We start from the raw sequence: 26894 nt of genomic DNA, 5'->3' as shown, positions 1-26894 counted from the left end.
TCAGAACATGGAATTCCACCTGTCAAGTTGCAGGCGAGCTGACTGAAAACAGCCTAGGATTCCGACTGTCAGGACGCTCCGACAATCCTACATTGAATACCCCCTTAAGCTCAAAATGCCCTGAAATATTAGGATGCCAGCTAAAACAATTCAATTCAGTCAGCAGGCACATTGCAGAGATGGCCACAAACAATGAAATACCGCCCAGAAGTCACTTACCATCAAATGTCTTTGATGGGCATAGATGGAGAATATAAAAGTGGCAAGTGCAGCAAGGAACTATGGACATTATTCAGGTCCATTCGCAGAGGTGACCATCGAAAGATGTAGGAAGATTCTTCCTGGCCTGTGAATGGATGTTTATATAAAACATCCATTCGCATGCCGGGTGAACAAACCCACTGTGCAAAGGGGGGGCGGGCATACCACCATTTAGCGGGTTCTGGCTAACTCCCAAGGGTGCAAATTCGCATCCAATAACTCCCTACACCCAAAGATGCGAGGGGAAACAGCACACTATTATGGTGTCCATGCCCATGTTGACCTTTTCCAATCTCAACCTTTTCAATGTCAAACTTTTGACCATGTCAACCAAAACATACATGTGGCTTTTTTATTATTCTATAAAAAATTGCCAAATGCAAACAAGTGCTTATAACCAATAAATACAAAATTAGGCAAGGAGAGGGGGGTTACTGTTACTTTTGTGACTAAGGGCACCCTCACCATATAGTAGCCCATGACCTGTGGGGTTTATTGTGCAGCGTAAATGCGCAGCTTTGAGCACTAACACAGAAACTAGAGGTTAACACATGCAAATTGGAAAGTAGCCGAATAGCTCCAGCTGTATACCCAAAGTTGCATGCATGCAGTAAGTTATGCGGCTAAATGGATCTGCCGCTTATCTGCTTGAAGGGAAAATTACAAATATTTTCCAATATCCATCAGTAGCAGAGCAGAAGTGTCTCTGGACTTAATGCTCATTAGTTTACACATGTATATGTGATGAATGGATCAATATTGAATCTTCATTGAGAAATATCCGTTAAGATATGCAAAAAAAAAAAAAGAAAAAAAAAAAAAAAAGCAGCGACTTTACTTCACAGCATAACAAATATCACAGTAACTTCAACATTTCTTTCTAAAGTAAGCAAGAATCTTGGCAGAAGGCCAAAACATACTACATGCAGAGAACGGGACTGAATATACAGATGGAAAGGCACAAGTCATTTTGAAGAAGAACAGAATGTAGTTCCAGACAACATTACCACACAAGCCCAAACAGAATGGTACAGCAGACAGGAAGCTCCCCCTGTTACAGCCGAAAAACTATGCTCTTTTATCAGATCAGATAGGTCAAAAAAATGTATTGGCAGAACTCATGACACCTGTGATCTCTATTTTGCCCTTATAAGCTCCAGGGTACACTCCATGTGAACAGAGAAACAGAACGAATTGTGAGCTGCAGCATATACCAAGCAGGGCCAATGTACATGTTCATGTGCCATTGGTTTAGGGTTATTCTTTTGCACAAAACCCTCCAAAGTACAAGCAAGCTTTATAAAAGTCACCCAGAGGAAAGAAACCTTTCTCTGCATGTATCAGCACAGAGTACATCCAAAACAAGCTAAGTAAGGGGTGACGAGAGCAAAGTTATAGTGAAATATAACATTATGTGATAAACATACCATGCCAGTTGTTATGCTTGTGAAGAAATCAGGAGTGGTTAATAATTTCCATGAGCTGATCGGTCATAAGAACCCTTTATGTCAGATGCCTACCAACTAGCAAGGATACTTGAAAGATAGGATCCAGAATGTGGAAAAAGTCTTGTGGCAAATACCATAGTTTGTGGAAATAAATCAGAGCGGAAGCGTTCATTAGCAGACCAGAAAGAACATATACTGTGGGAGGATATTTGCCAAGTCAATAACGTACTTTATTAAAAGCACAACCCCTTTATGAAACAAACTTCCACATGCAGACATTTCTCTTTTCTAGATGTCAATCAGCAAAAGATTTATTTTGAGTCAAGGCTTTCCCAATGTAATAATATACATACATGAGCATCCAAGGTATCCGCAAAAAAAGTGTTCAGAGGCAGAAAAGGTATTTTCTGTCCGCCAAAAGTGAAGACCAAATATAATAAAAAAGTACATTTCTTTAAGAAAATATGATCTAACAAGGCTACCATTCATAGTAATAAAGCCTTTGAAATCTGATGTAAATATGTAAAGCCTGTTGCAAATTAACGGTACCTCCTTTATTCAACCAAGATTATAAATGGAAAAATTACAAGTTGCTATGGATATTCTAGGAAAAGCACCAAAAAGCCAACATTTTTCTTTGTTATAAACAGTTTTTCTAATGCTGGATGTAGTTGAAACACCGCTGTAAAAAAATGGTTATCTAAAACAGAACAACAAAAACAGAAAACACATTAAACAGTTATGTGGGGTACACACCAGGACGACCACCGTCGTTCACGACCGATAGACGACCATGGAACGATTTCCCTTGGACTTCCCGGGAGCTCCCAGGCAGTCCCCAGCAAACGATTAGCAAAAATTGTGTTTTTTTGCGGAACGATCTAGATCCGATCCCGATGCGCCCGCGATGGTCGTTAAGACGGTCGGATCGCTGGTTTTTGTTTTTTTTGCAAGAACACATGCGACCGTCGTCAGATGGGCCTTTGAAATTTGAATGAAGGGGCTGGACTAGCAGAGGGGGAGGACTAGCAGAGGGGGATAGGAATAGCAGCAGCCATTTTAAACCAGTGTATTTCTGCTTTGTTACTAGTGAGGCTTGGTTTATACCTGCTGAACGCTGGACATAGCTATTTACACATTACTTTGTTTTGCCTGCCATTACAAAGTGTCTTTTAACCCTGCACTATGGAGAATGCAGTGATGGGTAGTCACCAGCAACAGTACCTGCTCTATTATGCAGTTTTGAAGCTCAGGCGTCAGAGAGCCCAGCGCAGGAGAGAAAGATCATGCTGGACAAAGCAGTGGCTACTTCAGCGTCAGACTCGTTCGCACATGCCACTGCTCAGGGACATCAGGGAGAATAACCCAGACGATTTCCGTAACTTCTTGAGGATGGATGATGCCACATTCCAGGAATTGCTGCGTCTGGTGACTCCCCACATCGAGAAGCAGGATACCAAGTATCGCATGGCTATCCCTGCTGAGGAACGGCTGGTGGTCACCCTGAGGTTTCTGGCGACAGGACGGTCTCTTGCTGACCTAAAGTTTGGATCCCTCATCTCCCCGCAAGCTTTGGGCCTCATCATCCCGGAGACCTGCAAAGCCATTGTGAAGGTGCTGCAGTACCAGTATTGCAAGGTAAGGATGAAATATACACTGTACACTTTATTGTGCAAACAAAATATTTTTATTTATAATTTAGGCCTAGGACAGAAACAGGTTTTTTAGGCCTTTCATGGTTAAAACATGTAAAATAGTAAATAGATTGTGTCAACAAAAATATATTATAATACCATATATAAAAGATATTGTACAAAAACACACACTATATATAAAGATTTAAGTATGTATGACCCAGTTTAAACTTTCCCAATAAGTACGGGCTACTGTGTGGCAGAGGATGTCTGCCGCAGATAAGTAAAGGCTGCGGCCCACATGGCGCATGGCGCAGATGCAATGGTCCCGGCCACATTGATGTGCGCCATACGCCATGTGAGCAGTGGCCATCACATACCTGCAGCTGAGACCATGTCTGCCGCACAGTACCCCATACTATTGGTAAAGACAAAAGGGCAATAAATGGAGTTTGCTATCCAGATTGAGGAGAATCCTGTTCTCCCTCTGGTAATGCAGGTACAGGTAGCAGCATATAAAAAAACAAAAAACACACTCTGGTAACTTCTGGAACAGGCACTTACAACAGTAGGGATAAGGTACTGTGTGGCAGAGGATGTCTGCTGCAGATATGTAAAGGCTGCGGCCCACATGGCGCATGGCGCAGATGCAATGGCCCCCGCCCCATTGATGTGCGCCATACACCATGTGAGCAGTGGCCATCACATACCTGCAGCTGAGACCATGTCTTCGGCACAGTACCCCATACTATTGGCAAAGAAAAAAGGGCAATAAATGGAGTTTGCTATCCAGATTGAGGAGAATCCTGTTCTCCCTCTGGTAATGCAGGTACAGGTAGCAGCATATATGTAGAAAACCAAGACAAAAGACACTCTGGTAACTTCTGGAACATGCCCTTACAACAGTAGGGATAAGGTACTGTGCGGCAGAGGATGTCTGCTGCAGATATGTAAAGGCTGCGGCCCACATGGCGCATGGCGCAGATGCAATGGCCCCCGCCCCATTGATGTGCGCCATACGCCATGTGAGCAGTGGCCATCACATACCTGCAGCCGAGACCATGTCTGCCGCACAGTACCCCATACTATTGGTAAAGACAAAAGGGCAATAAATGGAGTTTGCTATCCAGATTGAGGAGAATCCTGTTCTCCCTCTGGTAATGCAGGTACAGGTAGCAGCATATAAATAAACAAAAATACACACTGTGGCCCTTGTGTGGCAGAGGATGTCTGCTGCAGATATGTAAAGGCTGCGGCCCACATGGCGCATGGCGCAGATGCAATGGTCCCGGCCCCATTGATGTGCGCCATACGCCATGTGAGCAGTGGCCATCACATACCTGCAGCCGAGACCATGTCTGCCGCACAGTACCCCATACTATTGGTAAAGACAAAAGGGCAATAAATGGAGTTTGCTATCCAGATTGAGGAGAATCCTGTTCTCCCTCTGGTAATGCAGGTACAGGTAGCAGCATATAAATAAACAAAAATACACACTGTGGCCCTTGTGTGGCAGAGGATGTCTGCTGCAGATATGTAAAGGCTGCGGCCCACATGGCGCATGGCGCAGATGCAATGGTCCCGGCCCCATTGATGTGCGCCATACGCCATGTGAGCAGTGGCCATCACATACCTGCAGCTGAGACCATGTCGATGGTAAATGATAAAGTAGCCTATTTTTTAAGACAGATCCTCAAAAACAGGACACTCTGGATCTTCTATCAGTAAAGAACTGTAGAATTGACGGTACTGGGGGGGTTGAGAAGGCTGTGTAGGTGTTGACTGGGTATGTGTTGGAATTGTGCTCGACTGGCCTGCTACGGTGGCAGGCGGAGTAGGCACTGGTGATTCTAATGACAGTGGTGTGTCTGGTGCACTACCAATGCCAACTATTTTAGTGCCACTGTTGAGATACCCTAAACTGCCATTATACACCAACTCCATGCATAACTTTTCAAAAGTAAGTTGCTGGTCAGGAGCCATGTTGCGAACACACTCTGCCACATAAGTGAAGTAGTTGTCATGTTTGTCCGGGTTTCTTTGCAGGACTTGATGTGCCCGCATCATAAATTCTTCATGTGCCGCTGCTTCTCCTTTTTTTCCTTTGCCACGCATTTTTTTGGCACGGGGGAGTGGTGGAGTGGGTTCCAGGGTGGGTGGCGGAGTGCGTGCCGGAGTAGGAACTTCGTTAGATGTGCATGCATTATCAGATAGGACAGATAGGTCTGGGGTTGCAGGTGGGTAGTCACCAAGCTGTAAAAAAATTGAACATGTTTACTAATCAATTCTATTTACTTCTAATTTCAGTTCCCTACCAGCGTGAATGAATGGAAAGTCATCGCAGAGGAGTTTGAACAGCGATGGAACTTCCCAAATTGCGGTGGAGCCATTGATGGCAAACATGTCCGCATAGCCCAGCCTATCAATAGTGGTTCCTACTATTTTAATTACAAGGGCTATTTTAGCATTGTACTAATGGCTGTGGTGAATGCCAACTATGAGTTTATCTTCCTGGATGTAGGAAGGAATGGCCGTGCATCGGATGGTGGCACTTTCAAGGACACAAAGTTCTACGAAAGGCTCATAGCGAACACCCTTCACTTGCCGTCTGTCCAGGAAACTAAACAGGGGCTTAACTTTGTTTTTGTGGCTGACGAGGCTTTTGGCCTGCACGAGCATGTCATGAAGCCATATGCGCAAAGGGGCCTGAACCATGACAAAAGGATCTTTAACTACAGGCTATCCAGGGCACGGCGTGTTGTGGAAAATGCTTTTGGCATCCTGGCAAGCCGGTTTCGCATTTTTCACACTGCCATTAACCTGAGGGTGGACAAAATTGACTGGGTTGTCACGGCGTGCTGTGTCCTGCACAATTTGCTCCGCAGAAAAGCCACACAGCAAAGGGCTACAGGCACAGCACTCCAAGAAGACCAAGAACTGCCAGAGGAGGTAGTGCAGATATCCTCCTTGCAAACCCCAACACAACGCTACACAGGGAGTGCACGAGCCAAACAGGTGAGGGAAGAGTACATGGCCTACTTTAATGGGGAGGGCGCTGTGGATTGGCAGGAGGAATCAATTAGATAGCCAAAAAAATAGACTCACCGATGCAGACTGCGAATTCTCCTCCTCCTCCTGCGCCGCGACTTCTTGGTTTTCCTGTTCGACCATAAGGACTACTCCTGTCCTCATCGACTCCTGGCTGAGGGTGAATGTCAACCGGTCATAGTACCAGAGCGATGTTTGATACATCTCGTCGACTCCAGCACCAGACTTCTTTGCAGCCTCCATCTTCTTGTGTTCCTTTAAGAACACCGTGCGCATATTCTGGATGCGTTTCCTCACCCATTCAACATTGGCCTCTGGGTGAAATGGAAGACTGTAGCGTGCCAACTCCTCCAAGGCTTGGTTTCTTTTCATTTTGTTTGAATACTCCTTGGATTTGGTTCTCCACAGGCATTCGTGTGTACGATATTTTTCAATAAACCCTTCCAAAAACTCTTGTTCCTTTGCGTTGGACATTGGGACTGTAAAAAGATAAAACCATTTTAGTTGTTATAGTTATACCCATGTTTTGTTTCATATTTAAATTTTTATAGTTATAGTTACCAGTTTACCTAGTTCTTATGTTTTAAGTATTTAAAATGTTAATAAACTTTTATGAAAACCACTATACATTTTATTGTGCAGATTGCTATTCACACACACAGGTGAATGGGGCCTAGCAGAGAGGAGTGCTTGGAATACTGCAATGGTGGACAATGGTTTATGTATATATATCTATATATACACAAACACACACACACAGGTGAATGGGGCCTAGCAGAGAGGAGTGCTTGGAATACTGCAATGGTGGACAATGGTTTATGTATATATATCTATATATACACAAACACACACACACAGGTGAATGGGGCCTAGCAGAGAGGAGTGCTTGGAATACTGCAATGGTGGACAATGGTTTATGTATATATATCTATATATACACAAACACACACACACAGGTGAATGGGGCCTAGCAGAGAGGAGTGCTTGGAATACTGCAATGGTGGACAATGGTTTATGTATATATATCTATATATACACAAACACACACACACAGGTGAATGGGGCCTAGCAGAGAGGAGTGCTTGGAATACTGCAATGGTGGACAATGGTTTATGTATATATATCTATATATACACAAACACACACACACAGGTGAATGGGGCCTAGCAGAGAGGAGTGCTTTGAATACTGCAATGGTGGACATTGGTTATATGTATACACACAGACATGGGGCCCACCCAAAAAAAACAGTGACATGGTCGGGTGCACGGTTGCCAAACCAGTGCTTTATACACACTATATACATTGGTGGCAACAGTGGGCATGCATAGAAGAGCATTGGGAGTGCAAACATACCAGGTTGTTGTTCTGGGAGATGAGACAAGAAGGAGAGTCCAACTGCTGCGCCAGCGCTGTTTGCTATGTGGAAAAACATGGCGCCGGGGGAGTGTTTAGGAAATGCCACTCAAATAGGCTGGATCAAACGACGGACGCACCGACGGACGGACGACGGAGGCGGCAAAAAACACTCACGATCTGCATACGATTGACGGTCGGTCGGCCTGGGATTGACAGATCCTACCTGCAGCACGTAGGACCAAAGATGCGACCAAACGAGCGGCGTGAACGCGCATTTGATCGGAATCGGATCAAATAAATGTCAAAAACACACGATAGTACATACAATCTGCATACAACCGGTCGGAATTGGATCTAAATTGACAGAATCGTGCCCTAGTCGTCCTGGTGTGTACCCAGCATTAGTGTTCCAAAGCCGAGCATACCCTCATTCTATACTGCTTTTTTACATGTTATTGTAACTATGAAGACAGCATTCCTGTAGAGGGATGGTAATTTTAGGCCTTTATAGAATGGCTAAAGGCTGTGCAGCTGTTACACTGAATCACACAATCAGTGTAACCGAAATATGTCTGGCCAGCTAATGAAGAAACCACATAAAATGGAACAGTAGATGCCCATGTTATATATTCGCTGCAAAATGTCTTGCCCAACCGTATACTTAACAAGGGTCAGTGTTTGGCTGAATTTAGTCTTGCCCACAAAATTGGTGGGGATATGGGACTTCATTAACCTATCCTTTTCTTTTAGACTCTCACCTCCTGTTTTTGTGGAATGTTTGGGAGGATGTCCAAAAATTAACATTTTCCTCTCCCCCATAGACCACTGGTACTCATAAAAAGATAGTAATCCTCAACTTTCAAGCCCAGTTTAGATTCAAACTTGGTAGTTCGGTCCCAGGAAGGATCAGGGTTACAGTGTAGTGTGAACAGGTAACCCAGGTCCCATTCACAGAATGGTTAGAACAGTATTCCAGGCTCTTGGAGAGGTCATCTACAAGTGTCAGCATTGTAGCTGTATGTGGTGAACACATTGAAGGCCTGGGAAAAACTAGGTAGGAGCAGCAATATGACCAGAAGTGGTCTGACGCATATTATAAGTGTTCCAAAACCTGGGTCAGACCTGGAACGTTGGTGTGAAACTCCTTATTTCATTCAGCTATTCCACGTACTTAACTAAAACAAAGGGCAATATGGAATAGCTCAATTTATAAGCCATCTGGCTTCCATTTCTCTTGTACCACCCCATATGGGACAATTTCCATGGGCATTTAAGCCAACGTATTAAGGAAAGGTAACATTAAATGGACACATGGATACTACGATTTGCTAATCTGTTACAGTCTTCGGCTGACATGCAGGCATATATTAAAGTTATGCTAGTATAATTTATGTAGTGTAGGTCCCCTTAACCACCTATTTTGAGGTCAGACACTAAAATATACATCCATCTTTTTCAATGCTTTATAGTTAATCTCACTTCAAATTAGCAACAGAAGCAATGTGAGTGGGAAGACTAAACACTGCATTATATTGGTCAGGATCTGCAAGTGGCTTTCCAACTTTCACTCAGCAAATCACATAAGAACACTTTGCCTGAGGACATGACTTGCTAGGCCAGTGGTTCTCCACCTCGGTCCTCAGCCCCCCCCCCCCCCCAACATTCACGGTTTCCAGGTCTCCACTCTTTAGCAATTAGCCCCACCTGTGCATCTTTTAAAACGTGTCAGTGAATAATGAGTGCACCTGTAGGGTGACCTAGAAAACATTAACTGTTGGGGGGTCCTGAAGACCGAGGTTGAGAACCACTGTGCTATGCAAAGAATCCATCCTGGTAAATAAAAAAAAAAACCAGGTTGAAATATGCAGATCATTGCCCTTAACTCTTGGGACATTCATTCCAAACAATTGATGGTTTGCTGCTGCTGCAATTGAATAGCCAGTACCACTTTCACAAAATAAATAAGGAAAATTACTATACACCTAATTTTCAACAAAATGATATAAATTGTAATAAACCTGCAACAAATGGAAAGTCTATGGCAGGCAGTAATGTAATGATCAGGGTCTGTATAATTATACATTGAATATGCAATCTTTGTAAGTAAAGTAAGTAAAGATTACTAGTTTCCAGTTGCTCTTTTCATAGGCTGCCAATGAGGAGTATATTTGTGTTTTATAGATCATTTGCCGGTATCTGCTCTGGAAAGAGTGTTCTCCTTGCTCCCCCCTCCCCACCCCAAGAACATAACTACCATCCGCCTTGAGTTATAACTAAACCCTTGCATATGCCTAGGCTTAATGGGTGTACACATGGGCTGCAGCTGAGCGATTTTGACTAAGCAAATCCACCCATCCCCGCAGCAGCCCGTGTGTACAGCCGAATAGACACTGAAGTGTCCAGTCAAAATATTCTTGCCTGCAATGTCTATTTGGCTGGTTGATAGCAATGCGTGACCCTGCAGCAGCACTATTGCCGCTGTGTACACAGGGGGCAATTCAGACAAACCTTCTAAGAGATTTTCACAATGTAGTCAAAATTGCTTAGAAGAATCACCTTTGTGTACACGGCTAGCACTTCACCTCTACTTATTAGGTCAGATTTTAACATATGATAAAAGTAAACTGAAGCCAGAGTCATCTTCCTGTCTTGTGCAGAAGAAATATCCAGCTATGAAAAAGTCTTGCTTCAGTGGTAAATCAATGTAGGTGCTATTATACATTGTTTTTCCAACCACTAGGGGAAATAAAGTAATGCAGAATGATTAATAAATAATAATCTAATTTTATTTGTACAATACAAATTTAGTGGACGGAGCACAATCTCCCCCCCCCCCCCCCTTTCTACTGTAATCTCAAACCACTGTACATTTTAAAAGGGTCATTTTTTTCTTTAATATTAAACATTTGAGTGCTAACATCTGTGAGATGTTCAAACTGTCTAAATGCTAAAAATGCCAGCATTGCCCACATTTGTTATATAAAATTAAAATATATTGTGTAAAACAATTTTTTTTATATAAAAAGGTACATTTGCTTAGCAACTTTGACAACTATTTGGACAAAGTCACTTGGCACTCAAAGGGTTTAAAAGGATTCCAATAATTTCCATAGGAAGAAACAACTTTAATATTCATGAATTATTTGATGGTTGACAACTTAATTGGAAAGGTCTCTTTTTCCCCATTTTAATAACACAAATATTTTTACAATATAGTCAATTCACCTGGGGTCTTTTGGAACTAAAGTGTTTCATTATTCACAGTAAATGTTGACATTCAGTGAGTTTAATTCCATCCAGATCCAGCATTCTTAGTGGTATATGTACAATTGGGATGTTACTGGAATCCAACTGAAAATCAATCCTATTGGAATTAAAAAATCTCATCAGGGGCACAAATCTCTCCTTCTAGGTTGCCCGTAAGTGTATAAAAAAAAAGTAGCATGGCAGGCTTTTTGTCCCAAGTGAAAGACTAAGGGCCCCCAAACATTGGCCCCGATTTGTCCTAAGGACAAGTCAGACCAATTTGCCCAGAGCCCCCTGGCAGCTCCCCGGGAGGCTCACATGCGATCTGGCAATTAATGTGCCATGCGATCTATTGCATGTAGTTCTCCCAGAGAGCTGCTGCAGTGGCAGGGGGTGGGCAGCGGGGTCCTGCCAGCTGGTGGTGGGGGGCGGGCAGCTTGTAGTGACGGGCAGCAGGGTCCGTCCGAATAGTGGCAGCTGGAGCTTGTAGCGGCATTTTGCCGGGTGGTGGGATTCGGCTGCTAAATATTTTTAAATTACTGGCCAGGTCATTGAAAAGGTCGAATATAGGTCAACCTATTCTTGATGAAAACGGACGAAATTGCCGACAAATCGGAAATATTGACCAGCTTTAAGAACCCCCCACAATTTAGCAATAACTTGCGATATGCAACAAAAACATTTAATAGAGGCCCCCTGCTTAAAAAAAAAGAGGGGGTGTACAGATACAGAGGGAAATGTACAGCCACCTTTATTAAAATCTCATAAGCAAATCTGTCTAAAAGGGAACACTTGGAGATCATTTTGGCTTGCAGCAGTGTAATACTGCCAATAAGTTATGCAACTGGAAACACATCAAACAGAATTTCTGCTAAAGTTAAATTAACATAATTATGATGTACAGAATCTATATTTCATAAAGAGAGATAGCGAAAAAGAAAGCATCTGGAAAAAAAAAATATTGCCACAAATGGAATATAATAAAAAAGTATTTCAAATTTGTATTTATACAGTAGTTAAAAGTAATATACACTTTATCGCAATCTAAACTTTATTTACATGGCACCACAGGGGTTTTGCAGCGCCTACCAAAATACATAAAACAATGAGAAAAACAAGTAAACAACTTACAATGAAAGACTATGTAGTTCTGTATTCCATCTTCCTTATGGATGCTAAAATGCCTCTTAATAGAGAGGTTAAAAGCTAAAAAGTTTGATCACTTTCTAATCTAGTTTTACTTTAATGCTGCAGAGCAGTGGGGATGCTCCATGTAGCAATTTTTCCTGTGGCTCGTAGGTCTTTAAAACCAATAAAAAAAAAAAAAAAAACTTTTTAAAGGTCTGCAGAAAGGGTATTATACAAGGGACTAAACCAGAACCAGCATTAAAAATGGTGGTTGGTCCTCTGGTTGGACTCATTGTTAAACAGTTTTTGGCTAGAGCTATAAGACAAACCATATAGACGCCCAGTTAAGATTGTACTTTTTTTTTCCCTTGAAACAAATTTTACAATTTGTTTGAAGAATGTAGAAATATACTATAGTGTATGAAAAATTTTGAAAATCAGAAAAATATTTACATTTGTATATGAAGAGAAGGCTGGAATATTGATAATGGCACACCACGGTCTATATTCTTCTCTGTGAAGAACATTTAGTAAAAAGGGGGATGCGGTCATTCGTCAGAATGCATTTAGGTCTACAGTCATTAGGTCGACCCCACTAGGTCGACTGGCAGGAAGGTCGACCTGACTTAAGGTCGACATGGGTCAAGGTCGACATGACTTAAGGTCGAATTTGCATAAAGGTCGACATGAGGAAGGTCGACTGGTCATAAGGTCGACATGGGTTTTTCACTGTTTTTTGAGCCGACATGTGCCGACAGGCGGTATTTCATGCCCTACCATCCACTAGGGCGTGGTGGGAGAATAAAATAGTGTGCCGAGCGCAGCGAGGCACCGTGCCCGAAGCATAGCGAGCGAAGCGAGCGATGCGAGGGTCCGATTCTCATTGCCAACTGTGTCCATGTCGACTGTGTCGACATTCGGATCAAAAAAACAGTGAAAAACCCATGTCGACCTTATGACCAGTCGACCTTCCTCATGTCGACCTTTATGCAAATTCGACCTTAAGTCATGTCGACCTTGGCCCATGTCGACCTTAAGTCAGGTCGACCTTCCTGCCAGTCGACCTAGTGGGGTCGACCTAATGACTGTAGACCTAGAATCATTCTGACGAATGATCCCAACCCGTAAAAAGGTTACACTCCTACATAGACCGCAGGTACAACAGTGCCACCTACAGGTTAGCTACTTTGAGCAAACAATTTTATAGCACAGTTCAATTATAGCTACTTTTACAGAACAACTGCATCTTAATAGTATTACTTTAATTAAAATACTGAAGAACATACACATTCTTATGGCACAGAAGAAAGACACTTGGAAAATAAACCATCTTGTAACCTTATTCCTAGATCCAACAAGCTCAAACTTTCTAAAAATATCAACAAATCACTACCAGCTTCACCAGAAGAGGCAAATCCTGGAAGAAAGAAACTCAGACTTTAGTGACAGAAGTCAGACAAGATCTTGAAAAGGGCAACACTTAAAAACTTAAACAACTGAAATAACATGCCACGGGTTTTGATCTGCAATCTGTTGGAAGTGATCATTATTCCTAAGAGCCTTTTAGGTTTATTGCCAAGACTGCAAGCAAATGGTCAGTTATATGTATAGCAGATATAGGAAGAAAAGTTAGATACACAGTTACATTAAACCTTTACGCATTTTCCCCCCCTAAAAACAGCATAGGACATAGTAATCAACAATAATATAACTGTTTCAATAAAAAAAAAAAAAATCTGCCTCTACAGCATCGGATTATACTCACGATAATTTCTTTTTATTTTTCGGAATACTTCATGGCAGCCGTTTACAATGGGTTCATCCCTTCTTCCACTTTAATTAGACAGGTAGTTTTCTCCCTCCTAGGATCCAGCCCCTCCTCTTCCTCTATATAGCTCAACTCCTCCCCATGATCTCTAGTCTTTGAGTGTCTCAGTCATATATCCTAGGAAAAAACACACACAGGGAGGGCAAATTATGGGCTGCCATGAAGTATTCAGAAGAAAAGCAATTATCCCGAGTATAATCCGATGCTTTCTTCTTCAAACTTCATGGCAGCTGTTTACAATGGGATGTACCAAAGCAATAGGGTGGGTAATACAATACCTCAGGCCATAGCTTGCAGTAGGACTTCACTACCAAACCTCCTCTCTGACTCATCCAGATTATAGTGCTTGGAGAAGGTATGCAACGATGACCATGTGGCAGCTTGACATATCTCTTTAGGTAAAACACTCGCCTCACGCCCAGGATGTTGCCATAGCCCTTGAGTGCACCCTTATGCTTTCAGGAGCCTGACGTCCAATTTTCTTGTAGGTAGAACAAATCACCTCTTTCAGCCATCTTGCAATTGTCTGCTTTGATGAAGCAAATCCTATCTTTGCTCCTTGAGGGATAACAAATAACGACTTTGTCTTTCTAAAACTTACTGTCCTATTTAAATAAATATTGCAGGCTTAGAATATCCAGAGTGTGTAAAATCTTCTTTCCGGTTGGAAGGATTAGGATAGAAACAAGGTAAGACAATTTCCTGAATAAGATGAAAGGATGAAACTACCTTAGGCAGAAAAGATTGTTTGGTTCTGAGAACCACCCTGTCAGGAAATATCTTCAAATATGGGTCCTCTCTCCATAATGCATGCAACTCTCCCACTCTTCTTGCTGAGGTAATTGCCACAAGAAAAAACATTTTCCAAATAACAACTTCAGACTAACTCCAAGGGCTCGAAGGAAGAAGACATCAGACCGTTCAAAACTAAATTAAGGTCCCATTGAGGAACCATAGACCTTACTCTTGGTCGAATCCTTTTATTGCTTGGCAAAATCTTTTAATCAGACCATGCTCCGCCAGCCTTCTGTCCAGTAACGCACTTTCAGCGTAGACACTGCCAGACCTTTGTTAAAACCTTCACAAAGAAACTGCAGAATGTGTGACATATGCGCATCAGGAAAAATAAACTTGCCCTTGGACCATTCAGCAAATATTTTCCAAATTCTATAGTAAATGATAGATGAGACCTTCTTTCGAGCTTGAAGAAGAACCTCAATTACCATAGGGGAAAGCCCTTTGTCTCTTAGCTGCCGCCTCTCAATTTCCAGGCTGCTAATCGTAACTTCTGTGGATCTTCACATTGAATGGGACCCTGACTCAATAGACTGGGTGACTGGTAGAAACCATGGATCCTCGACTGCCATGCTTTCTACCATTGGGAACCACTCCCTCCTGGGCCAGTAAGTCAAAATGACGATCACCTGCCCTTGCTCCATCCTGATCTTCCATAGTACATGATGTATCAGAGAGAACAGAGGAAACATACGCCAGGGAAAAATGCCACTTCTGGGACAAGGAGTCTACTCCGCATGACCCCCGGGTCAGGTATCTGGAGAAGAAGCGAGGAAGCTTTTTGTTGATTGCTGATGCCATTATATCTATTTCCGGCTAGCCGAACTACTTGACTGAATATTGCCTCCTCCAATTCCCATACCCCTGGCATAACGCACTGCCGGTCCAGGGAATTCGCCACCTGGTTGTCTTCTCCTGGCACGTGGAGAACTGATATGGACTGCAGATGATCTTCGGCCCAGTCCATAATGTTCTGCACCACTTCCAATAGTGCCGGACTTTGATTAGTGCCTCCTTGTCTGTTTATGTAAGACACTGTAGTGATTTTCACAAACACAGATAAGTGGACAAGTCAACTGCGCATCCAGCTGCTAGACAGACGGGTGAACTGCACATAAGGACCTTGGAAGGAGGACAGGCCGGAGGAAGATCGCCATACAGAGTGCCCAGCAGCATCCATATTGGTGATTGAGACTTATACCCTTTCGGAACTGCTTGATTGCTGGTTCCTTAAACATCCGGTAATTTACCAACCTCCCTAACTCAAGGATTGCTATTCATGCACTTAATTGTTGTGTGTTTTATGTACATTTTATTTGAAATTTTATTGAAGTGTGAATAAATGTGTGATGTTTTAAAACGTACTTCACCATTATACACTCTTTCCATTTTATTATATGGTATATGACATCGGAGGAATCCTGTCACTCATCTCTCCAAGTGCTGGATACGTTTATTCCATTTTGTTGTTACTGTAGTGATTTTGTCTGAGAATATGCAGAGGTGTGACCCCCCCAATGTCTTCTTGAAAGAATATTAATCGCTAGCCATACTGCTCTTAATTCTCTGTGATTGGAGGACCATTTTGTCTCTTGAGGGGACAAGACACCTTGACACATCTTCCTCAGCCTGTTGCGCTGGCATCAGCGGTTATTACTTTGTACTGGGGACTCCTTAGGGACAAGGCTCTTTATGCCAACCGATCTTCTTCCCACCAATGTAGAGATTGTATGACTGGAGCTGGGATCCTTGTTTGACGCTCAAAGAAACTTGACTCACGGAATATTTCAGAAGCTCCCACTGCAGCGGTCTCATCCTCCACCTTGCCCAAGGGACAATATCTACAGTGAAGATATCATCCCTAGCAAGCTCATTGCCATCCTTAACAATACCCTGGTACTTTCTTGAATCACAGTATCAACGGCTGTATTCGCTCGCATCTCTTTCCTGCCAAATGTGTTTATGAGCACTCCCAAGAATTGGATTTCTTTAGCAGGAACTTGATGACTTTTCTCAATTGACTAGCCATCCATGGTATTCGAGGAATTGAAGGACACAGTCTGCTGCTTCCGAGGCTTATTCCTATGATCAAGCCGAGATTAGTATAATTGTCCAGGTAAGCCCAGACCATGATCTTTCTTTTTCTCAGACATTTGATCAGAACCACGAGGACCTTTGTGAAAGCCCTCGGTGAAGATGTAAGGCTGAATGGCAGACCGGTAAACTGGAAGTGATCTTTTCCGAAGCAGAACCTCAGAAACTTTCTGCCCTGTCCAACAATGGGAACGTGAAAGTAGGCATATCTGAGGTCTATTTATACTAAGTAGTCCCCTTTCCTTAGCGCTAGGATCGACTTGGTAGTCTCCATCTGGAAATGTATTTCTTATTCGGTCATTTAGATACCTAAATCGTTGTCAGCTCACCCTGCCCGGTTCTTCCCTGCAGCTCCCCGGGAGTTGCATATGATCAAATCGCATGTGATTTAGCATATGCAAAACTTGGCACATCATCAAGTGCCTTATCGCGTGTCCACCTCCCGGGGAGCTGCAGGGGGGAATCAGGTCCGACTTGTCCCTAGGACAACTGCTGGGATGACGCACTAGGAACAGTAGATTTCTTTGCACAATCCTGACACAGTGCCTTATCTCCCACAAAAGACCTATCACAAGCTGGGCAGCTTTTGGCAACATTCTTTTTCTTACAAGTTTTCTTCTTAGATGTAGAGGGCAAACTACAATAGAAGAATAGAACCCTTTACTAACTAACTAATGTAAAAATAAATAAAAAAAAGTCCTCAGAAGAGGACTTACCTGGGCAGCGCAACATTAGTTTTCAGAGAGGCGCTTCATATATACACACACACACACACACACACACACACACACACAGGTACTACCGCCCAATGGGATGCACGCGGCCTGCTGTGGAACACAGACAGCGCTCTCAGACTGCCCCCCCGGCACTCAGAGATACGCACACGGCCTGCCTATGAAACGCAGGCCGTGTGCTTACCGTCGCCGGAAACTGAGACGTGACACTGCGCTAAGAAATCCCGAGGATGCTGCTTCCAACCCTGCCAGAGGGACCACATGCTTCAACCCACCAGGAAAGAAGCTCCTTGGTCTGCCGCTGCAGGTTAGTGTCCTGTGCTGCTGGCCCTGACCATGATAAGGGGTAAAGCGCCACCATCCCCTGATGCTGCCCAAACCAGTAGAATACCAGCCTACTGTCAATGCATGAAAAACTACTACTACTACTACCTGTTACCAAACTCAAAGGAGACAGGAAAAAGACTAGAGATCATGGGGAGGAGTGGAGCTATATAGAGGAAGAGCTGGATCCTAGGAGGAAAAAAACTACCTGTCTAATTAAAGGGGAAGAAGGGATGAACCGATTGTAAACAGCTGCCATGACTTATGAAGAAGAAATATAATATATATATATATATATATATTCCTTCTAGGAACTTCGGCGGGCAGGGCGCCGCTTCAAAGAGGGCAGTGTGAAAGGGGCGGACCGGGCCTGGCCGCCCCGAAGGCGTTGCACTGCTGGGGAAGCGCAGGGCATCCCCGGTCTCACCTGCAGGGAGGAAGGCAGACGGTTTTAGCGGGGTGCTGCCAATGAGGCAGGGCACATTTTGTCCTTTAAAAATCAGGCCGGGCGCAGCACCCCGCAAAAACAGCCTAGCGGGAACACATACATACACATAACCTTAGTGAATTTTTGAAAAGGACCACAGCGTATGTTAAAGTTTACATTAAAGTACACATTTGTATACAGGGAAAATACTGACTGTTACAATGATAGATTACAAATAGTGTGCAGCTTTACTTTTACACTGCAATTAAGATTTGTGTGTTTTTGTGTTTATCTGACATTTATCTACAATGGACATAGAAGATAATATGGGACTGGAGCTCTGGCCTTGTACCTCAAGCCATATCCTGTTAACCATAATTATCGTGCCAACAGGCTAATTGTTGATTTTAATCAGATAATACATTTTAAACAATTGTAACCAAAACAATGATTTGCATTAGATTTATACAAACATTAATTATGTCACAGACACATCAGGGATTATAATCAAAGGAACTGGCTCTATGATTACAACAACATGATAAACAAAGTACTTTTCATGTGCCTTTAATAAAAAAGAAATACTGTACAATTTTAGCAGTATTTACACATCCTGCTTTTTTTTGTTGCTTTTACAGCTTGGGACAAAAAAGTTTGAGTAAGTTAAACATGTATTTTGAGATTTTATTAATGCTAATGTGTATATTAAGATAACAAATGCCTTTATACTGCACTGTTCGCTCGCTTTGCAGGTAATCTAAATCTAGAACTGTGACTTGGGGTGGGGGGGTGGGATATGAGATCACTCTGAACTCCTTCATTCAGGTGAATTATTAAAGCAGCATTACAGTAATTAGTGTTCCCACTGGGCTGATTTAGCGGGCCGCTGCGCCCTGCCCGATTTTTAAGGGGTAAAATGCGCCCTGCCCCTCTAGCAGCGCCCTGCTAAAACAGCCTGGTGTCTGCCCGACACACTGCACGGGAAAGCCCAGCACTGCCGTGGACGGCTATGCCCGACGCTTTCCCGGCAGCACAGCGACTCCGGCGGGGCCTGGCCTGCCCCCTTTGGTGACGGCGGTGGTCGGGCCCGTCCCCTTTGGTGACGTCTCGGCCCAGGCATGCCCCTTTTGTGACGTCGGCGGCACGGGACCGCCCACAGCTGTGACATCTGCGGGCCCGGTCCGCACAAAATCCTAGAGGGAACACTAGTAATTATCTCACCAGTTCTTAAACAGGGAAAACAAACAAGACATCTCTTGTTAGGACGACTTAAACTAAAGGCCTCCATAAATTAGGCCGACTTGTCCTAAGAACAAGTCAGCCCCGGTTTCCCCTGAGCTCCCCATGAGAGCTCAATAGATTTGGCACTTGATGTGCCAGTTTTTTTTACAATGTAATAAATCACATGTAAGTTCAGGAAGGTGCAGCAGAATTGAAAATCCTATTGAAAAGACTGGGCAGTCGCTGATTGGCCACCCAGTCAGCGAATGATTTCTCCCACGCACGCAGTTCAGAGAAACCTATATAGTCACTCTAAACTGCGGGTTTCTCTGTGCAAGGACAAGGCGGGCAGCTCACATCCGGTGATGTCAGCTGCCCACCCCCTGCATGTCCATCACAGCCTCATTAGCCTGAGAACGACCAGTGTTCTCATGGGAACGCCCATGGAACGCTGGGCGTTCCCGTATGCTAATGTGGCTGCCTGGCGCCCCCCACCCCCTGCTCGGCTGTAGGGTGCGTGCACCCGGCGAACCGAAAGTTCACCATGGGTGAACAAGAAGTGACCTCAGCACTCCCGCAATGCTGTAATCCATGCTTCTCAAATGCTGGTGTCTATGTACTAAGAGTCGTAGAGAGATAAGTGGATGGAAACAGAGTACCAGCCAAACTGCTCCCAGCTGCCATGTAATAGACTGTGTTTAAAAGAATGACATTTAGGAGTTGGTTGTTTGTTGTTTTTTTTCTGTCCACTTTGGGAGGTGGGCAACCAAATTAGGTGCAAAGTGCACGTTGTGCCTCTGCATTTCAACACCAGCACTGGTACCCGATCTCACACCCTTCATGGTCTGATATCAGCCAGAATTCAAACAAAACTGTTTAGTCATATGGGGTAGCAAGCAGTATTGTGCAAGTTCAGGTAACCATAAAGTGTGGGGAAGCTGCAGAGATTGATAAAATTAATCACCGCCTCAAGGCTCTGTCCTCAATGAACAGTCCAGGATATCTATGCTTGAGCATGATACCAATTAAGTCACCTGTGTTTAAGTATAGATACCATGAAAACCTAAACTACTGTGGGGGGGGGGGATTTTTTTTAAATCGGACTTTCCTATCAGATCACCTGATAAACACATTTTATCCTAGCAACCATACACATTGGGATACATTTACTAAGATTTTACTAAGATGGGAGTTCTATTAAAGATGAGATGTTGCTACGGCAACCAGATTCTATATATTATCTTCTACAAGATGATAATATCGTATATAAATAAGTATATTCTGATTGGTTGCTATGTGCAACATTCCCTCTTCAATAGAACTCTCATCTTAGTAAATTTACCCCATACAGTGAAACTTGTTTGTTTTTGGGCCACCGCAGCCCCATTTTAGAGTGAAATGCAGTTGCTTTCAGGGATTTTGCTTTGCTTGCTTAAAGGCAGGGTTACTTTGACAGCCCCTGACGAACCAATTAACCATGACCCTGGGTAATTGAATATCTCCCTTTTGCCGAGTATACACTAGACAACAAAGAAACGATACAATGTTGCTCACAATTTCCCAGCTAGAAATCAATCCAGTAGTATGCCATTGTTGATGACATCCTCAGATTGAGTGCATGTACAGAAGACAGGACTTCTAGTGCATATATACTGAATGATTTGAAGGACTTTGCCATAACGAATGGTCAATATTGACAAATGCATTTAAAATGATATGTAGCGTGTATCCAATCTTGAATTCAGACTAACAGGATCCTGGCCTGTCTCCTCCCAGCTCGGCAGTTTCTCGAAATCCGCCTTCAATGCGGTCGGAAACGGCAGCATTGAATAGGTGGCAGGCACTATTTCCCCTGTTGGAAATAGCACCCGACATCGAATACCACCCATAGTGTTTATTAATGGTGAAGTCTGAGAAAACTGCTATAATCCACCTATTAAGTAAATGCCAAGAAGTACCCAGGATTCTGTAACATCAGAACCAAACAGAAAATGTGAAAAGCACTAATACACAATATCAACATGGTAGAGTGATTGTACAGCATTCTAATACCAACATACAATAAATAATGGGATACAAGTATTTTGCTCTTCATATTATATATAATTCAAAAAATACATGTGTGCATGTTGTCATCACTGTTCACAGGCACCCTATTGTGTGCAGACAATGCCATGTATTTCAGTGCTTGATACAGTGTAGGAAAGCATTCAGCAATGACATTTATTTACACAATGCCCTTCAGCTGGCAGCTAGAACCATCTAAACAAAGTGCTAACGGCACGAATAAACCATTGTTATTGTTATACAACAGTGCTTTGTTTAACAACAAAAAAAAAGTTACAAGTCACTTTCTGAAATGATCAAATATGAAAAATCATTAGCTATACTGGCTTTTATAAATGATGGCTTCATTATATTTCAAACATTAATTGTTCACTGTGAAGGGGAGCTGCAAAGAAAAGAAGAACTGAACTGCAAACTAATCAGATGTACTGTATAGGACTGGGGGGGGGGGGGGGGTGTCAGATCATTAGCAAAGACTGGGCTGGCGGCTATAAAATTTGGCATAAATAATTACCTTTGCTACTAACAGGCCCAAAGAGTACAGAAGTGACAGACTAACTAATGAAGGTTTACCTTTCTGCCCCTGTTCCCTATGGGATATTGCTGAGAACAGACTCCCTTGTTGCTTTTTTTTCCACAGACATCTGCCACTAATCTTAATAGCTCAACCATTAACCCGTACAACTTTTTTCCTTGAGTGGATAGTGCATTTCTGCGAATGCTTGCATCTTAAATCATTACGATCCCTATTATAATCCAAACAAACAACAGCTCCCTACACATCTGATTAGTAACCCTTTGAGTGCCAATGTTGCTGTGAGAAATCCTCAAAATGTCTGCTAAAACCGCCAACGTTGCTCACAGCGACTATTCTATTCCTCTTTATAAATACAAATACAGCCAAGTCAAGTCATTGAAGTTTAGTTAAATATTGCACCCAAGAAGAACAGAATAGTCGCTCTGAACGACGTTGGCATTTTGAGTGGATTTTTTGGAGGATCCCTCACAGCAAAGTAGGCACTAAAAGAGTTACATGGTCAACGGTTTTACTTGTCAAGGCTTTCTGTGGTAAATTTACAAAGATGGGATGTTTCCCATAGCAGCCTACCAGATTATATTTATTATCTTCTAGAAGGTGCTAAATAAAGAAGTAGAATATAATTGGTTGCTATAGGTAACATCCCATCTTAGTAATTTTATCCCACTGAATCTGTCACTGTAGACATATTGCTTTCCTTCATAACAGTCATCGCTTGCTGCAGCCACAGTATGGCATTCTTTTAAAGCTTTTAATATGTATTCTTAAAGCCTATGAAGTGTGCTTGACTGACCACCCAGGGCATAAGCATATAGGCCTGGACACACAAATACTGACAAGACTTTGCAATGCTTTGGAACCAGTAAAGAGAATATATCTAAAATAAAATGTTACTAGTTTGGCCAAGACAGTTATTCTATTTTCCAAATAAAAGCAAAAAAAAAAAAAAAAAAAAAAAAAGGTAAATGTCACATAATGAAAATATTTTCTAAAAAAAGATTTCATTATAAACATTAAGTCTCAAAAAATGTAAACTACATTTTTTAGAATAAATATGGTGATATTTTAAAGGTCCCAGGCTAAGCAGTAACCTTGTTTCCCCCTCCGATTAAGGAGCCCCATGTAGCGTTTCCTGTCTCTCAGTCTGATTGTATTAAGAAATACTGTAGTATCACCCACATCCTTTTTTGTTCATTCCAAGAGACCCCCAGCAGAGGCACAATGATAGATCTTTCGCCAAGGGCAAAAAGATAGTCTTCATAAAATAAAAACTACCTCCAAGACAGACCAGATCTGGTTTGACAATGATAAATGGTCACTGCTTAAGTTCTCTAGTGAGTAAATAACGGTTGTGATAGGATCTTTGAAAACCTGAATCATTCTTTCAGAGTTGATCTAGGCAATGTGGGACTACAGGCAGACGTCTACGCCTAACTACAGCTCAGTGCTTAATGCAATGGAAAATCCTGCTAAAAACAGATCAAGACAAAAAGTTTCTCTACCAAAAAGCTAAAACTAGTAATATAACATAGAAGCATCTGACTATACCCAATAAAGATAGTCAAACATGGCTGGCTTCTCCCAGTGGACTAGTATATTTTCTTTACTATAGCAAGGGGCTGAAACATTGACACCTACTTAAGTAAAATGGTGTAAGCAAAAGCTTACTAGGAAAGCACCAGTTGTCACCAAAGTGACAGAGAACAGCTGAAATCCCACATCTGGAGTCTCATTTGGGCAAACACTCCGAAACTCACACCCTCTTATAATCTTGGCCTGCTAAAAAGACAGATGGGAGCTCTCTATGCAGTCTGAGTACACTACAACCACAAAGTCACATACTATCTGTATGTATTAAAATACAAAAAAAACACAGTATGTAGATAATCACAGTATTTACACTTCTAAACACAAAAAAAAAAAAAGTAATTAGCAAAAACTTGAGCTGAGTCACCCCCCCAACATATATAGACTTTTGGGTACTTGTGTTGGCGCCGTGCTACTTCCGGTTTGTACGCTCGGCAAACTATCTAAAATAAAGTAACTTAACTAGATGCCAACGTGGATACTTAATACCCACACTATCCATGTTGGCATGGAGTTGATTTTAGATAGCGTGGTGAGCAACCGAGCCCGCAGCGTGGGCGAGCGAAGCGAGCCCCGCAAGGGGACTCAGACGCATGGTGCCATGCTGGCGCCGGGAAACTACACAAGTACCGACTTTTGAAATATCCATAGAATTGAGTCAGACAGGGGCTCATGCAATGCCACAATATAAAATACGATCAAAGGTCAATTAGATCATATTGGGGGGGGGGGCACTCAGAGCCACCCTTTTATAACCCTTCCTAAATTTCCTGTCTTCTAAATCAATCATGTTGTCCAACCCTTAATAGCAACTAAGTGACGATCAATAAATTAATTAAAATACATTATCTCCACTTACTAAAACCACATACCAGTACTGTGATCTGACTAAATAAACAGTGTATAATGTTTAGATAGATAGTGATCATTAATTGGTGGAGACAGGAATTGCTCAACATAACACAATAGTGGTTTTATTGCACACACACACACACACACACACACACACACACACACACAAAGCATTAACTCTATTTGGTGCCAAGGCTGGATGACTGAAGATCCGTGCAGAACTGAAATCCTTGGACTACAAACTCACAAGCAATATTTAAAAAGGACATAGATAAAACGACAACACTCAGCAAAACACCACTAGTCATTCAGTCTATTAGGATAGATAGGATAGTCTTTGGCAATGGGAAAGGAGAAAAAATAAAAAAGGGTTCTACAGACACACATCCCTTTAGGGAAGAGTTACCAACTAGAGAGGATTTTCCAGCTCATTCAGTTTGACACATTTCCAATACATGGGATTAAAGTTTTCCTGACTGTTTCCACATACACTGTTACAAGGGGCAGACAGTGGTGTTTAACAATAACGGAGACACAATGAAAAGAATATGCAATAATTATTTAAAAAAAAAAGTAATAATAATCATGGCCTTGAACATGCGATGTGTATATAAAAGACGTTGACACAACAATCCCCCAATTCCCCAGGGGAATGCCATTTACAATAAGATCAACAACTTCATTATATGGTTAGAACTCCCCGGCGCCAGCTGAGACAGACACTCACTGCACCGATGCTCACATTGTTCCCCACTGACTGTAATCGCCCACATTCCGTTCTGGAACGGATTGGGGTGTCTGTTAGTTATACCATTATGCCTTCGTCTCTCAGGAGCACTACTGCAAGTCCCAACTGATAATGATGCATGGGGAGAACCACAAGAGCATAGAAAGTCAGGCTACAAGGAGAGGAGTAACCTGTATTAGCCGGCAGGGGGCGTCTCAGAGCAGCGAGCTGCGGGACTCCTCGGAGTGAAGGGTTAATGCAGCAACTGGTGCCCAAACTAAACTAAGACGGGCTGTATGTCCTCTCCGCACCCAGCCTGCTGCTCCCTTTAAACTAATTAAGTCTCTGAAGAATTTCTAGGTGACAGAAAGCCCAGGGTGGCTGACATTCCTCAGCACATCCCCCTTTACAGCCGTCCAGACAGCTCAGGGAAGGCGGCAGCGGCAGCAGGCTCTGCTCGCAGGCACTGTCTTACTAGAACACACATGAGGACATTACAGAAGGAAACTAACACATGCAAATAGGTCATTAGCGCTAATGAGAACAGAACAGAGTGCACTGGGAAGAAGTCACTGTACAATGTTACACACTGTATCCACAAACACTCACCATTCAATGCCCGGCTCAGAGCAGTCCTGCAGTCTCTATGTACAGCTATGTTGCACAATCACATTGACGTGACAGTAATGAATGCTCCACTGTGGCAGCCTCTGCTCCGGTTCTGGGTCCCCAGTCAGTGAGATGATAAGCAGCTCATGTCTCACACAGTGGAGCCGGCCGCCTGCCTATGTGCGCCTGTCCCGCTGCTGCTGCTGCTGCTGCTGCTGCTAGAGATGTGTCGTTCGCGAACGATCCGGTTCTTTTGAACGGATCCATCAAAAGAACGAGCGAACCGCCGATCCCAAAATGGTGATCCGGATCGGTTTCGCTTAGCATTACATACAATACAATGCACATTGCATTGCTTGAGCTCAGCACTGCCCCCTTTGGCAGCTGAGATATTTTCTTCTAATTGGCTGCTTGTGCTGCTGCTGCTGTGTCACGTGCAGATCTAGATTCTTCTGAATCTGGAAGCCCTGAGGGAGGTCTGGTGACTGACTACACATCAACAGCAGACTAAGCAGAGCAGAGGCATTGGCACTGGCAGGCATTTCAAGATTGCTTCACCTGAGTTCACCAGTAGTATCACAGAAAGGTGTGTAGTAGAAGTATGAACACACAGACACACAGACATAAATTAGGCAGTGCACATGTGTTTTTTTTTTCTTACTAGATCTGTGTTTGCTGGGCTGTGTAGTACATTTAACTTTAATTTGGAGGGGGAGGGGGCCTTCTTTTAACTTTCATTTGGGGGGGGGAGGGGGGGCTCGGCAATGAGCAAATTTAGTCTCCCTTGGCAACGAGCAAATTAATACCCCTTTTACACCGCTGCAAAACCCCGGGTCTTCAGCGGGTCAGACCCCTGTCAGCGGCAGTGTAAATGGGACACGCCGTGTCCCTTTATACGGGACTTCTACCCAGGTCCTGGGAACTGGATTGTTCGTCAGACAAGCGTTGGTCAGACAGTCACTAGGTC

The 26894-nt window shown here is 43.0% G+C and overlaps 1 protein-coding gene across 2 annotated transcripts in view; it reads right to left on the bottom strand.

Moving 5' to 3' along the window:
- The window catches only part of PRICKLE1 (prickle planar cell polarity protein 1), a 75438-nt gene extending 49272 nt beyond the window's left edge, over positions 1-26166 (bottom strand). Inside the window, exons 1-2 of one of the 2 annotated variants that reach the window (XM_083182674.1) lie at positions 25928-26166; positions 13890-14069 (exon numbers count right to left, since the gene is read on the bottom strand). The gene's annotated coding sequence lies outside the window, so the exon portion shown is untranslated. The remainder of the gene's footprint in view (positions 1-13889; positions 14070-25927) is intronic. The other variant, XM_083182673.1, reaches the window with a different exon arrangement.
- Positions 26167-26894: the final 728 nt, after the last annotated feature.

The sequence above is a fragment of the Crinia signifera genome, chromosome 4, assembly GCF_055691185.1.
Source record: "Crinia signifera chromosome 4, ASM5569118v1, whole genome shotgun sequence".
Taxonomy (NCBI): Eukaryota; Metazoa; Chordata; class Amphibia; order Anura; family Myobatrachidae; genus Crinia; species Crinia signifera.
Note: the sequence above shows the minus strand (reverse complement) of the source record. Positions and strands in the feature narration are given on the sequence as shown.